This window comes from Balaenoptera musculus, chromosome 12 (genome assembly GCF_009873245.2).
Source record: "Balaenoptera musculus isolate JJ_BM4_2016_0621 chromosome 12, mBalMus1.pri.v3, whole genome shotgun sequence".
In the NCBI taxonomy this organism is placed as follows: Eukaryota; Metazoa; Chordata; class Mammalia; order Artiodactyla; family Balaenopteridae; genus Balaenoptera; species Balaenoptera musculus.
This window is the reverse complement of record NC_045796.1, coordinates 66,193,845-66,208,413: the sequence shown is the minus strand read 5'-3', so window position 1 is coordinate 66,208,413 and position 14,569 is coordinate 66,193,845.

The window sequence follows — 14,569 nt, the reverse complement described above, 5'->3', positions numbered from 1 at the left end:
GACCTTTTCAGATGTAATCTTTTAAAAGTTTTACTAATATTTATATATTTGGTTATTTTTTTATTTCTTTTCATGAATTTCATTAACAAAATCTTTTTTGGGGGTCTGTCATATATCAGAAACTACCCAATGTACCCAAAATTCACTGTTGGCTAGAACAGGGTGCCAGCTAATGCATGATTCAATTGTTATTTACAGCATAATCAAATGGAAAGAAATTTCTTCAAAATACAACTCTGTAAGGACTTTGGTTTTGCTGAATTTGAGTCAGCAAATCTTGCAAAAGATAAGTGAGGTTAAGTTGTAGTTGATTTCAATATCTATATTTAGCAACATAAGAAGGGCTATTCTTAAAATGTCTAAAAATTATTTTTAAAATTTGTTAAAAAAGGGCAGGCCAGCAACCTGTAAAGAGAAGTACATTCAGTTTACTGTGCATATTATAAAACAATAAATTATGAACCCATGATCCTAATACCAATAGATGACTCTTGAACAGTGAGAAACTAGAGATAACCCTTGACCAGCATAACCAAGGGTATGTTGGTCAAGGGTTATCATCAATCTGGGTTCTCACCTCTGTTTCCTCTTTTCCAACCCAAGAAATCCCTGCTGACTTACTGCTTTTTGAAAGTGGGCAGAGTAAGGATAGGAGAGGGCTGTAAGACCAGGTTGTGGTATGGACTCATATCCTGCTTGGGATCCTGGTTAAAATGCACTTTTACTCTAAGGAGAGCTTATACCAAAGTATATCCTAATCAATCCTACTGATACATCTTTCCATTCTCCCTCCAGCTTCTCTCTGGGAGGCATTTAGGACAAGCGCAGATTACTTACATCACGTCTAATACTCCCAGGGCAACCCAATGTTATACGGAATACATACAATAGAAATCCAATTACAGTTTAGCATTCCATTTGATTTACTTGTTTTAAAATTCTGGCAGATGTTAAATAGGTTCAATAAACTCGACAATAATCTAAAGTCTCTATATTTAAAATAGTTCTGAGGAACTCAGTAAAATGTCAATTTCCCCCTGATTTGCTACTACCTTGCATATTGTTTCCTATGAAACTATTAATTTTCCTGCTTCACAGCCCCCGTCCTCATCAGTCCACATTTATGTCCCCTCATTCCTTCAGATGAGGCTCTGAATGGGCTGAAGCTCCCTGTGACATGCCGAAGGCATCACGAGATCCAGATCCTGACAGGAAGCCAGGAAGATGGACCAGACATCCATTTGTTAATGTGTCACACTCGAATTTCACATGACTGGCTGCAAAATTAAATTGCTCTTTCAGGATATCAGCAGAGACACAGATACCACATTATAGCTCTGTGTTCCTATTGTTTTCGGATCAGAAAATGCTTTACTTATGTACCCTTGCTAAATTGTGTTCACTGAAAGTGCAGATTGGAAAGGGTATTGATTGCAGCTTTCCCCAGGCCTGGAGTGGTTCTGTGATCTCAGAAGTGAACATTTAGAAGGAAAAAGTGTGTGTTTCCAGCCTTGGCACCTGGAAAATTCCGGAAACCTTTAAAGACAAAGACTGATAATGAGATGATGTTATTAAACTTCCTGGGAGTGATCTGTGCAGCTGTGTCCATTCTCTGCTTCCTAATCTAAAGTTCTGCATTCAGACTTAATAAGTCTTCCATACATAATCCTCAAGGCCTGCAAATACAGTTGCATCCATAATAATGGCTGCTGTACATATAGCGTGATCAAGAGAGAGAAAGCAGGGCCCCAACAGCCAACACATATCACTGGCAAAAGATAAACACTGCAAACTTCAATGATTCAAACTTTTCTCTACATGAGGTAAATATAGATGAAGTTGCCATCACTTGCAAGGGATTTCAATTATGCTTGAATCAAGGTCAAAAAAATATGATATAAATAAAGACCGCCCACATGAGAACGCACAGAGGCTATTTATCCAGAGCTAGATATAGCAAGGGAGTCAGCCGCCATGACTTGTGTTTGGCAGAGACTCCAAGGCAGGCAGGGAGTGAAAAGGCTTTATGGTGAGGAGGAAAAAACAAAGGCATCAGGTCTGCTCTGGTTGGAGGGCGTTGACATGGGGAAGCTGAAGGCGGCTACTAGAAGCAGGGCATCCTATGTGATGGACTAAGAAAATATTTGCCTTTCTGTGTTGGTCCTGAGTTAGAAGAAGAGGCAAAATGCATGGAAGCTGGCAGCCATTAAACAGCTCCTGAGTATCTGGGGCCAGTTGCTGCAGAGGCTGTGGTTTGGCTTCCCGGGCTGGTTCCCTCAAAGGTTGTGGGTCAGAGTTCTATTGCCACATAGTTTATCCCACCATGGTCCATTTGTATATTCAGTTACTTCAGTGGAAGTGAAAGCAGCATTGTTAACTTCGTGTTGGAAGATGCTGGGTAAACGTAATATCCAATACTTCTTTTGAGAGTTTAGGATCACACACCTTAAAGGCTAATGATAGCAACAGACTGAAAATGAGAAAGGTGCTCCTAGTCTCCTTGGCTTCTGCTAAAGAGGCAGGGAGTCAAAACAGCTCTGAAAATGAATGAAGTGATCTGCTTGTGAGAAACTACACCCACATGCTTCAGTAGCTATAGGAACCAGATGATGCTTTGCTTTTGCAGTAGGTCATGAAGGACCTCTCTGTTGTAGGCAAGATGACCAGAGTTGAGAGGCGGAATGGATCGGTGTGAACCAGCACGGTCAAGAAGGCTTTCGTGGGGAATGTATAGGTGAAACAAGCCCTTCCAGAGTTGGGCAGGGAAAGAACTGGTGGAGAGACGGTTTATGTACTGTGGATACAATTAGTAAAGGTGTATATTTAGAGGTGAGATGGTCAATTTGACTACAGATTCTGCTATGGCAGAATGATGGCAGAAAGTGAAATGAAAGAAAGGTGTAGAAGATATCATAAAGACTATGAAATGCAGCTCTACTGATGGAAAAGAAAAGGAAAGTAAGAAGTGAAGTTGGTTTAGGAGAATGTTGTATTCAAATCTGGATGTGTATTTTTGGACCTGACAGAAGCAGGATATTCGAAAGGAATTAACTGTAGGTGGCTGAATGTCTCCCATTATGTTTTAAAATGGAGAATCATGGCAAGTATATATTTGAAATACTCTCCAGAGAAGTGATATTTTGAAGCTGTAAATATATTCCCCTTAGGGAAAGGTTTTACAGAAAAAAGCACACAAATCTCTTGAAACTTGAGTAATGGCCGCACACAGTGAAAGGAGAAATAAGAATTAGTGGAAAGTTCAGAGAAGTAGGATTAGAAATCCACATATTACAGTTCCAAAGAATCTTGGGAAAGTCCATAAAGATGATGGAAGTGGGGGTCATATGAAGTTATCAGGAAGAAGAAACACTATGGAAGGCACTATACCAAATGTCCTGATGCTATAGTTGGAAATGTTCTTTCATTAGCTGATGAACTAAAATGACTATATTTTAAACACAAAATGAGTTTTAAAAGTATCAGGTTTACAGCTTTGGCTGCCTTGTGTGAAAATTGAACACACAGGAAAGGAGGCCTGGCTGCGTCTGTTTGGAAGCCCGCAAGCTAAATTATTTATACATAATTAAAATGAACAAATCAACTGAAGAAGTTACCATTCACGCATACCTAATAAATAAATAGCTGGTTATGTGAGAATATAGGAAAATATGTTATAAATACAAATGGTTTCAAACCAGCAGAAATTGACTTCAATCTTTTTTTTTTAATGTATAATTACTGATATCAGAGGCAGTTTGTGTAAATTTTACCAAAACACACTGGGTTGGGAAGAATTATGAAATGTATAAACACAGAATAATTAGACTATATCATTGAGAGAAATAGTCACGCAGTTTCTTGAAGAATGAATCTTTACACACCTTTTACAAAGGGACCCTCCTAAGAATTGAAACTCTGGCAATTATTTTTAGGGCCAAATTATTTGATCTTTATTTCATCTCTCTCACCAAAGTGTACATAATAAGACATACCTTAGGAAGGAGTTTATTTTTATTTTATTTTTAATTTATTTATTTTATTTATTTGGCTGCATCGGGTCTTAGTTGTGGCATGTGGGATCTTTGTTGTGGTGCGCGCTTCTCTCTAGTTGTGGCACATGGGCTTCAGAGCACACGGACTCAGTAGTCGTGGCTCGGCTCGTGGGATCTTAGTTCCCCAACCAGGGATCAAATCCACATCCCCTGAGTTGGAAGGCGGATTCGTAACCACTGGACCACTAGGGAAGTCCAAGGAAGGAGTTTAAAATGAGTATTCATTCCAACCCATACCAGGTATCTTTTCTTAGAGTCTTTATCATGATTCTTTTTTTCACTGAGTACATAGATGTCACTCATAATACTAAATGTGATGACTTCATGAAAAAGGATGAATTCCAATTCTGTTTGTGGGTGTGAAAATTGGTGGACGATAAGCAAGAGATATCACAATTTTAAATATGTGTAATTACAACCTAGTATTACACTGTTAAAAATGTAACTGTGTAAAATGGTTAATGTAAATTGTATATGCAAAGTAAAATATTGAAAACAATTGAAGCATCTAGTAAAAGAATAGCCAAATAAATTACGGCATATCTATATTATGCAGCAATTTTCCATTATTTAAAAAATGAACCTTTTAAAAAGTGAAAGTATGATCCAATTGTAAAAAATCAAAATATGATCCCAGAACTCCCCTACTGGCCCCTGAAGAAATCCCAAGATCCGGGGATCCCCAGAGATCAGGTTTACTCTGCAAAGAGTGGTCACACAATTATTTGTTATTTTTTGTATACAAGTCCTTTGTGACATATATGTTTGCAAACATTGTCTCACAATATGTGGCTTACCCACTTATACTTCTTAACAGTGTCTTCTGATGAAAAAAAAGGTTAGTTTTCATGAAATCTATTTTTACTTTTTTTAAATTTATTGTTTTCAATGAACTAAGAAATATTTGTCTATTACCATGCCAGAAAGAAAATGGAAAATATAATTTCCATTATATTTTCTTCTAGAAGCTGAGTAGTTTTAGCCTTTATTTTAGGGCATGTTCCATTTAAGTCAATTTCTCTGTATGATGTAAGGTAAATGTCAGCTTATTTTTTATATCCAGCATCATTTATTAAAGATATTCTCCATTTCCCATTGAACAGAGGAATTGACACTCTTTTCCTTGATATATTTACTTATCCTTATGTCAATTGCGTACTGCTTTTAGAGTAAGCTTTACAGTAAACCTTAAAGTCAGATACTATTTATCGTCCAACTTATTATTTGTTTGTTTTTCAAGATTGTTTGGCTAGTAGAGGACTTCTGCAATTTCATCTATATTTTAGAAATGGCTTGTAAATTTCTATTTTTAAAATATACGGAGATTGTGACTGGGTTTATATTGAATCTATAGCTTTATTTGGAGACAGGAGTCAATTTAAGAATACTGAGTCTTCTAATCTATAAACTTGACTATCTTTCAATTTAGCTAATCTTCATTAATTTATCTTATCCAAGTTTTATTGTTTTCAGTGTAGGGATATTAGACAGCTTTGGTTAAAATTATTCTTGAATATTTTATAGTTTTGGTGCTATTATAAATAGAAAACAGTTTTCTGAATTTCATTTTCCATTTGTTTGCTTGTAGTATGTATACGGAAATATTATTGACTTCTACACTTCTTGGATTTGTGTTTTTTATAGCACCAGAAGTTTTACATCCATATTACTATAACTTATGATGCATTTTATCTATGGTTCTGATTAAGAACTTAATTGAGTTGGATAGAGAATATCGATGCTGTGCTACTCCAATCCAGGTGAAACCTTCCTAACTTGAATAATTGTGATTAATTACATTGCATTGCATCTAGGCCCAGGCAATACCCACACACTCACACTTTTATATATAAATATATACATACATTCACATATATATACTGTATATATATATTCATATATATACAATATATACATATATTCAGATAATATATATATACCTGCATAATATATATATATACAGTTCAGTATATATGTGTATACTTACCCATATAAATATAGATACATACACGTAAATAATCATTCAATTAACCAATAACTGTGATTATTTTGGGTAGTCCTAGGAAAACTACTTAACTTTTCTGTGTTCCACTTATCTTTATGCAAATAAAAGTAACAACTCTAATCTGTACTGGGAAGGTTACTGGGGTTAATAAAGATGATTAAATTTGTTAGGAAATATTTGAGCAAAATTTTATTTCTATATCACACCATTTGATATCGATATATAATTTCTTACCATCTCCCCAAAGTGTGGCATTTTCTGCTATTTGTTTTTTTCTAAAATAGTGCAGTGGAAAGTATATTAAAAACTTTGGGCCTGACCAGATTTATTTTTAAAGCCAGCAAGATTAGAATTGCATGTTGTTTTAGCCTGGAATAGAGCTTTGGTGTTTTATATTATTATTATTTTATGTGAGTATCTTTGATGGTAGGGAGTCTTAGAAGGTTTTGGTATGATTAGCTCCAAAGTTGTTTTCATAATGAAACAGAAATGTAAAGTCAAGGACTAAAATCCTGGTTGTAAGGTTTTTTGCTTTTGTTTTCAAATATTTTTATTTTATTAAGAGGATTTATGCTTGCCCAAATAGTCTTGGTGCCTAAGTCTGTCAGTTGCCTTTCATAAGATTCTAAGGCCACATAATTATAAATGGGAAAAATTCTTATCTGAACAGCTTTCTGATCATTGGCTTGTTTACTATATGGGTAGCCATTCTGAATAATGTATTGAATATTATATTTTCTACTCCACTCCTTCTTTCTTCCATGCTGTGATGATCCCAAAAGAAAGCAAAAATATGCCGATGTAATTACAGGTTCAGGGTAATATCTATAGGAGTTTAATGCAGTTTCTTATGCTTCTAAGGATATAAGCCTTTCAATTAATCACAGTTTGAATTATCCAACTGGTTATTTTAATTTCTTCTTATGCATTGGAGATTTTTTCCCCTTCTTTTGTTAGTTTTAGAAATAGAAAATATGCTCAGTGGACATCTTATCTCTTAGCTCCAAAGGTATATCCCATTCTTACCCTGGTTTAAAATTTGTCTATTTTTGTGAAAAATGAGGTAGCAATTTTTAATATTGCTGCTCAGCAATCAATACTGAAACATAGATCTGGATTTTTGTGAACTTTACATATTCATGACTCAATTTTTTTAAATGCAGCGCTGTCATTAATATTAAATACTTTGGAGCCGAAGTAATATTATCTCTGTGTTATACCTTACACATTTAATATATTATGGTAATGAGTAGGTAGTAGATGTTGGAAAAGTGACTGGAAAGTGACAAAGTAATGTAATTTTGTTGCCCCTCCATCTTTTAATATGGTTGGCTTCTCTGGGTCTGTTCTGTTTTGGTTTATGGTTTTTTGTTCTATATCTCATTTGGCATGTTTGCAAACAAGTATGGATTTATTTATTGTTTATACGTAGACCAAACCTATTTTCCATCCCTCACCCCACACTACATTGCTACTATTCTTACTTTCAATAGTCAGCTATGTTTTTAGGGATTATAATGCTTCACCTCTCTAAGTCTTATTTATGGTGTCTTAAAGATCGAATTAAGGAATTACATGATGTAACTGATTCATGTTGTGCTTGGTACAGTACAGTCACTACTAGTTCAATAAATGGTAGCCTTGTGAATACAAATCATCATCCTCATCGTCATCCTCATCATTACCGTAGTCATCATAGATGCTAAATAGACTAACTCAGCACTATTTTTCGAATACATAATATCTACCACTGCGCTAGGCTTTGGGTTAAGCTCTTTGAGTGAGTATGCAAATCATAAAATATGAGGCTTAATAACTACAAATATATAAGCATACACATACAGTTCAGCAAAACAACTTATTCTCTTTGAAGCAATGTCATACTAAGCTATTTTATTAAAAATAACTTGTTTGAAAATTACAGTAAGGGATGTCATATGTCAATGGAAATTCTTTAGCTAAAATTAGCTTTGAGAATTTTGTCTCTGAGTATCATTTCCCCAAGCACAGGTACTTTATTTAAAGTCCATAAGGACAGAGTTTGGTGCTCTGGGAAAAGAGGAGCATGCCCTGTCACTCTTTCTTCCTGAGTGACGTGTGAGGAGTGGGGCACTCATGAAGGTGGCAAATCTGTTGAGAAAGGTTCTCAGGCTGTGTTACCTGAATTTGTCTCCCGGCACCCAGAAAAATAAGTAATCATGTGATTGGTAAGTCTCATTTTGGAGTCAGTTAGGTTTTTGTGTTAAGTGTTGGTAATTCACAATTACTTCTTCCCTAGTAATGGAAATATACACTCTTTTGCCCAAACTCTTTCTCCCAATTCTCTACCAAGAACTCCTGAGACTCTTATCCTCTTCACAGTTATTATGTATCACTTCATTGCATATTTTCCTTGTTTTTCACTCTCCATGGAAGAGTGGACTTCAGATGAATTTAAACTCTATTCATGTGTGACAAAATTATTAACAACACACAAATCTTTGTAAAAATCTAATTAAATACCAAGATTGATTATATGTTTACTTCTGCCTTTTAAATAATTACAGATCTTAATCAGGGCCTTGTATGGTGCTGGGAATATAATTCATCATCTGCATATCTGAGAATCCTCAAACACGTTTCTATTTTCTGTCCTGCAAAGTGATCTGGGGTACCTTTCATACACTCATTTTCTATAGGGGTTTAACTCTCCATGACCTATGTGTGGGGATGTCCTTGATGGGTCAGAGAAAAGGAGGGTCACATAAGTACCTATTTACTTCCTTTAGGCTCCTTCTTTTTTTTTTTTTATGTCCCACAGAGGCAATGACCCATTTCCCCATTCTCTGTTACTCCCAAATACCACCCTGTGGCCCCCTATTTCATCCTTACTCCTTCAGGTATACTGTTATTGTTCAAAGCTATTGATCATAAGAAAAAAGGAAAGGATCTTCTCAGGATCTTTGCTCCCACCAAAATTGCATCTGCATTAGTGGGCACACCTAAGAATTCACTTCAATCTTATTCACCAAGTTTAAATATCTCCCCATTCTGATTTTTCCTGCAGCAAAACTACATGATGCATACTGAGATCTAGTTTTATATATTTTATGTTTCTACTCTTTGGTCCTGAAATTATTTTAGAACTGCAAGTTGTTCACAAACTTTTAACAGCTATCAAATGTAAGGGACTACCATTAGAAAACAGCTGGCACTTCTTCAGAACTTTGATGACTAGCAGTAACTACTAAGCACATGATCAAGGAAAGACTTTCATAGGAAGTCTTGCATAGAAGAATATTGATTTTCTATTAATAAAATATTTTCTTACAAAATTTTAAGGAAAAAAATAAGAATCAATAAAATATGAAAGAAGAAATATGACAAGAAATGTGCAGGACCTGAGTAAAGATGATTTGAGAGAGTAATAGATTTTACCATGTTCCTAAGCATCTTAATTCAAGTATCACTTGCCCTATAACATACTCTTATCACTTTCTGAATTAACTTACTTATTTGTTTATTTATATATTTTCTGCTTTTGACACTAAAATATATGTTCTGTAAAAGTAAATATTTTACCTATCTTGTTTACAAAGCACCTAGCACATAACCAGGTGATCCATTAAAAAAAAAAGGTGACAATTTCAATCTTTCATATAAAGAGTTCTTATAATTCAACAAGTAAAAATAATGTCTGCTGCAGAAAAAGAAAGTCATGAAGTGGCAACTCCAATATAAAGAAATACAACTAGCTAATAACTAGCTTACTGTCAATAACTAGTCAAAAAAATGAAACATTATGACACACAATTGACCTCCATTTAAAAAATAATTTAGTAATATGTATCAAAAGAGTTTAAATAGTCTCTGTCCTTTGACCTAGGACTATATTTCTGATGAGTAAACAAGAGATATTTTTAAAAGTACATACAAAATAATATACAATATTCCTTGATATGAAAAATTGAAAAAAACAACCTAAATACCTAGCAATAAGATATTTATTATTATCTCCATAATAATTCTATGCAGACTACTAAAAATTGTGTTCAGAGAATATAAAAGGATTTTGAAAACTCCACAGAACAATGTTGATTGAGAAATGCAGAAAGCAAAGTTTCTATATAGTACTATCTTAAATTTGTATTATGTATAAGGATTTGCAAATATGCACATATGCATATAGAAAAATGATTGGGAAAACACGTAAAAAATTAACAGCAACTGTCTCTGAGTAGTGTAAATTTTGTTTCCTTATACTTTTTTGGTATTTTTTATATTTTCTACACTGACAGATGGACTGATTTTATAATTTACAAAGTCAATAATATTATTGTTAATATTTAGAAATAACATCTGGTGATTTGGAAATATTGAAGGATGTCTATATTAGGAATATTAGTTTGAATAAAGAACTATCTACATTTTATTCTAAATGATAATTATTTTAATGGATAGAAAAATAAGTCTAAGACCATTTTTGGAGAGAGAAGGGGTTTCCAGTTATGGGAACAAGTGTTCTAAATATTTTCAAAAGTTCTCAATCCCCCTTGTTAGAGGAGTATTGTTATTAGTTTTCTGAAACCAAGTATGACGCCCTTGGGGGAAAACAGAATTTTGAATGGAATTTTGTATCTATGTAATTTCAACCTTCTGAATCATTCTATATTATTTGGAGGTTAGCTAGCATTCAGTGCATTAAAGAAAACAACCACAAAAACAAACATAACAAAAAACCAGTCCATCAACATGTAAGAAATCAAGAACACCCTCTTGTTACTAGGAGGGAAACTAAGGCACAATTAAAGAAAATTCCCCGTGTAAAATCATGTGCATTATAAATTCTCCACTAATAATGAAGGTTACTTTTCAAAAGCTGAAGCAATAGTCATAGCAGCCTCAAGACTCCAGCTAAATATAAGCCCAAAAACAGTATACTTGTTGTAAATACAGCAATCAAGCAGGAGCAGCCCAAATTATGCAGAAGAACCACTTCAATCAAGTGAGGCAGAAGGTGAAAAATCACAACCCTGATCATCTTGAGACTTAGGAAACAGTAAGTTAGAAGAAGATAGAAACAAAAGTGGCAGGATCATTTTGAAAAATCAATTATTAATGGATAAGGCAAATAACCTTATGTAAATATTTATCAAATGGATAACTTTCCTAGGGGTTAGGTCATCATAATTAGTCTGTATTACATTAGTCTACACTCTGCTCGGGCAAGAGGGTAGCCACGTGAATTCTTTACATAAATACCAATATTGTGGTGGTGGGAGAGTTGCCAGATTTAACTACTAATAATACGTATCTGGAAACCCTGGGTGGAGAGGAAGAGGGAGGGAATAAAGAGGGTTGGAGAAAGTAACAGAAAATGGTTATAGACATGGCTGCTTTTATAAAGACCCAAATCTTTTGTCCTAGTATTCCTGTAAGTGGAAGTTACCCTCTGGAACAGCAGATCTTCTAACCACCACTCTTGCTATTATAATGGCTGTCTTTCTGAGGTTTGGCTGGACAGTTTCTAATGTACCTCAAATTTATTGAGAACCACTGAACAAATTCAGGGATAGAAGTTTTGGGTGGGGAAAAGGGGGAATCCATGTTCAGGAACAGACTCACAGCTATTAAGTCCTTCCTGCAGCATATACACTTAAAGATCCCAGGGGTGGAACCATGACACTGGTATTTGAACTCTCAATTCCGGCATGAGGAGCAAAGGTAGAGGGAGAAAACTGTTTGGAGCAGAAGACACCTGATTTCCATCATTTGTGTAACTGAGATTTTCTGCCAAGTTGATCACACAAGGTTTTTTTTTTCCCTATACCTTCTGTACATACTCAAACAAATATATTTTATTCATTTTTTTTTTTAATTTTTATTTTATTATTTATTTATTTATTTATGGCTGTGTTGGGTCTTCGTTTCTGTGCCAGGGCCTTCTCCAGTTGCGGCAAGCGGGGGCCACTCTTCATCGCGGTGCACGGGCCTCTCACTATCGTGGCCTCTCTTGTTGCGGAGCACAGGCTCCAGACGCGCAGACTCAGTAACTGTGGCTCACGGGCCCAGTTGCTCCGCGGCATGTGGGATCTTCCTAGACCAGGGCTCGAACCCGTGTCCCCTGCATTGGCAGGCAGATTCTCAACCACTGCGCCACCAGGGAAGCCCTCATTTATTTATTTTTAATGTAAGTGTAGTTGATTTACAATATCATATAAGTTTCAGGTATACAACATAGTGATTCAATATTTTTATAGCTTATGCTCCATTTAAAGTTATTATAAAATATTGGCTATATTCCCTGTGCTGTACAATATACCCTTGTTGCTGATTTATTTTTTACATGGTAGTTTATATCTCTTAATCCCACGCCTCTATCTTGCCCCTCCCCCTTCCCTCTCCCCACTGGTAACCACTAGTTTGTTCTCTGAATCTGTGAATCTGTTTCTGTTTTGTTATATACATTCACTTGCATTATTTTTTAAATTCCACATATAAGTGATAACACAGAGTTTTTTGCCTTTCTCTCTCTGACTTATTTCATCAAGCATAATGCATTCTAGTTCCATCCACATTGTTGCAGTTGGCAGAATTTCATTCTTTTTTATGGCTGAGTAATAGTCCATTATATATATTTACCGCATCTTCTTTATCCATTCTTCTTTTGATGGACACTTAAGTTGTTTCCATATCTTGGCTGGCAATTTTAAATAATGCTGCTATGAACACTGAGGTGCATGTGTCTTATCAAATTAGTGTTTTTGATTCCTTTGGATGTATACTCAGGAGTGGAATTGCTGGATCATATAGTAGATCTATTTTTAGTTTTTGGAGGAACCTCCATACTATTTTTCATAGTGGCTACACTAATTTACATTTGCACCAACAGTGTACTAGGGTTCCCTTTTTGCTACATCCTTGCCAACATTTGTTATTTGTGGTCTTTTTGATGATAGCCATTTTAACTGGTGTGAGGTGATACCTCATTGTGGTTTTAATTTGCATTTCTATGATGATTAAGGATGTTGAACATCTTTCACGTGCCTGTTGGCCGTCTGTATGTCTTCTTTGGAAAAATGTCCATTCAGGTCTTCCACCCAATTTTTAGTGGAGATTTTTGTTGTTTTGATATTGAGTTGTATGAGACATTTACATATTTTAGATATTAACCCCTTATAGATCATGACATTTGCAAAGATTTTCTCCCATTCAGTAGGCTGTCTTTTCATTTAGTCCATGATTTCCTTTGTGGTGCAAAAGCTTTTAAGTTTAATTAGGTATCATTTATTTATTTTTGCTTTTGTTTCTTCTGCCTTAGGAGACAGATTCAAAAAAAATATTGCTATGATTTATGTCAATGAATGTTCTGCCTATGTTCTCTTTTGGGAGGTTTATGGTTTCAGGTCTTAGATTTAGTTCTTTAATCCATTTGAAGTTTATTTTTGTATATGGTGTGAGAAAGTATTTTAATTTCATTCTTCTACGTGAAGCTGTCCAGTTTTCCCAGAATCACTGATTGAAGAGGCTATCTTTTCTCCATTGTATAGTCTTACCTTTTTCATTGTAGATTAATTGACCATAAATTTGTGGGTTTTATTTATGGGCTCTCTATTCTTTTCCATTGATCTATGTGTCTGTTTTTGTGCTGGTACCATGCTGTTTTGATTACTGTAGCTTTGTGTTACAGTTTGAAGTCAAGGCTTTCAAACAAATATCTCTTAATTCTCCTAGGCTTTTTCCAATCCCTCTTTCTTAAAAAAAAATTAGCCTCCAATAAACAATTAAATTAATGAGGAAAAAAGAATTCCAGACATCTTAATATTTATGACATTAAACTTCCACAGGTCATCTAACTGCTGAGTAGATGTTTGGAATCTCCCTTTAGTAATCATTCAAGTGCTCCTATTGTCTGCAAATCTTACTCTCTCTAATAATTTTATGAGAACACCATTTTTTCCTCCTGTACTGTGAAAAATTAAAGTAGCCATATTTCTGATTAGCCACTGAAGAAAAGTACCAAATTAGGAAAAAAATTAGAGTTTATGAAGCCTAATCAAGAATTTTTTTTAAATTAGGGAGCTCAAATCTTAATAAAACACACTAAGTAAAAACAGGCAAAACAACATAATAGCAAGAATCATTCAATCACTACTTACTATTATGTTCCAGGAATGTTCTGGATGCTGGAAGAAAAAAAGTGTAAGACACAGTCATTGCGCTAATGGAACTTGCATTCAAGTGGGGAGACAGACTTGTAAAATTCTATTATGGTGAGAGTTATTAAAGGAGTGGGAAGGAGATGAGGGTTACAGAATTCCAACAAGAGGGCCAGGGAGAGCATCAAAGAGGGGCTGACAGCAGAACAGAGGGAAAGCATTTGGGGCAAAGGGAATAGTGTTAAAAATATTTATGGTGGACTTGAAACCACTATTTAGTTCTTATCATCCTTCTCTCTATTTTGATTTTTTTCTTTCTTTTGAGACACTAAGATCATTACTAATTTATATTCTGGCATAAAGTGATATTTAGA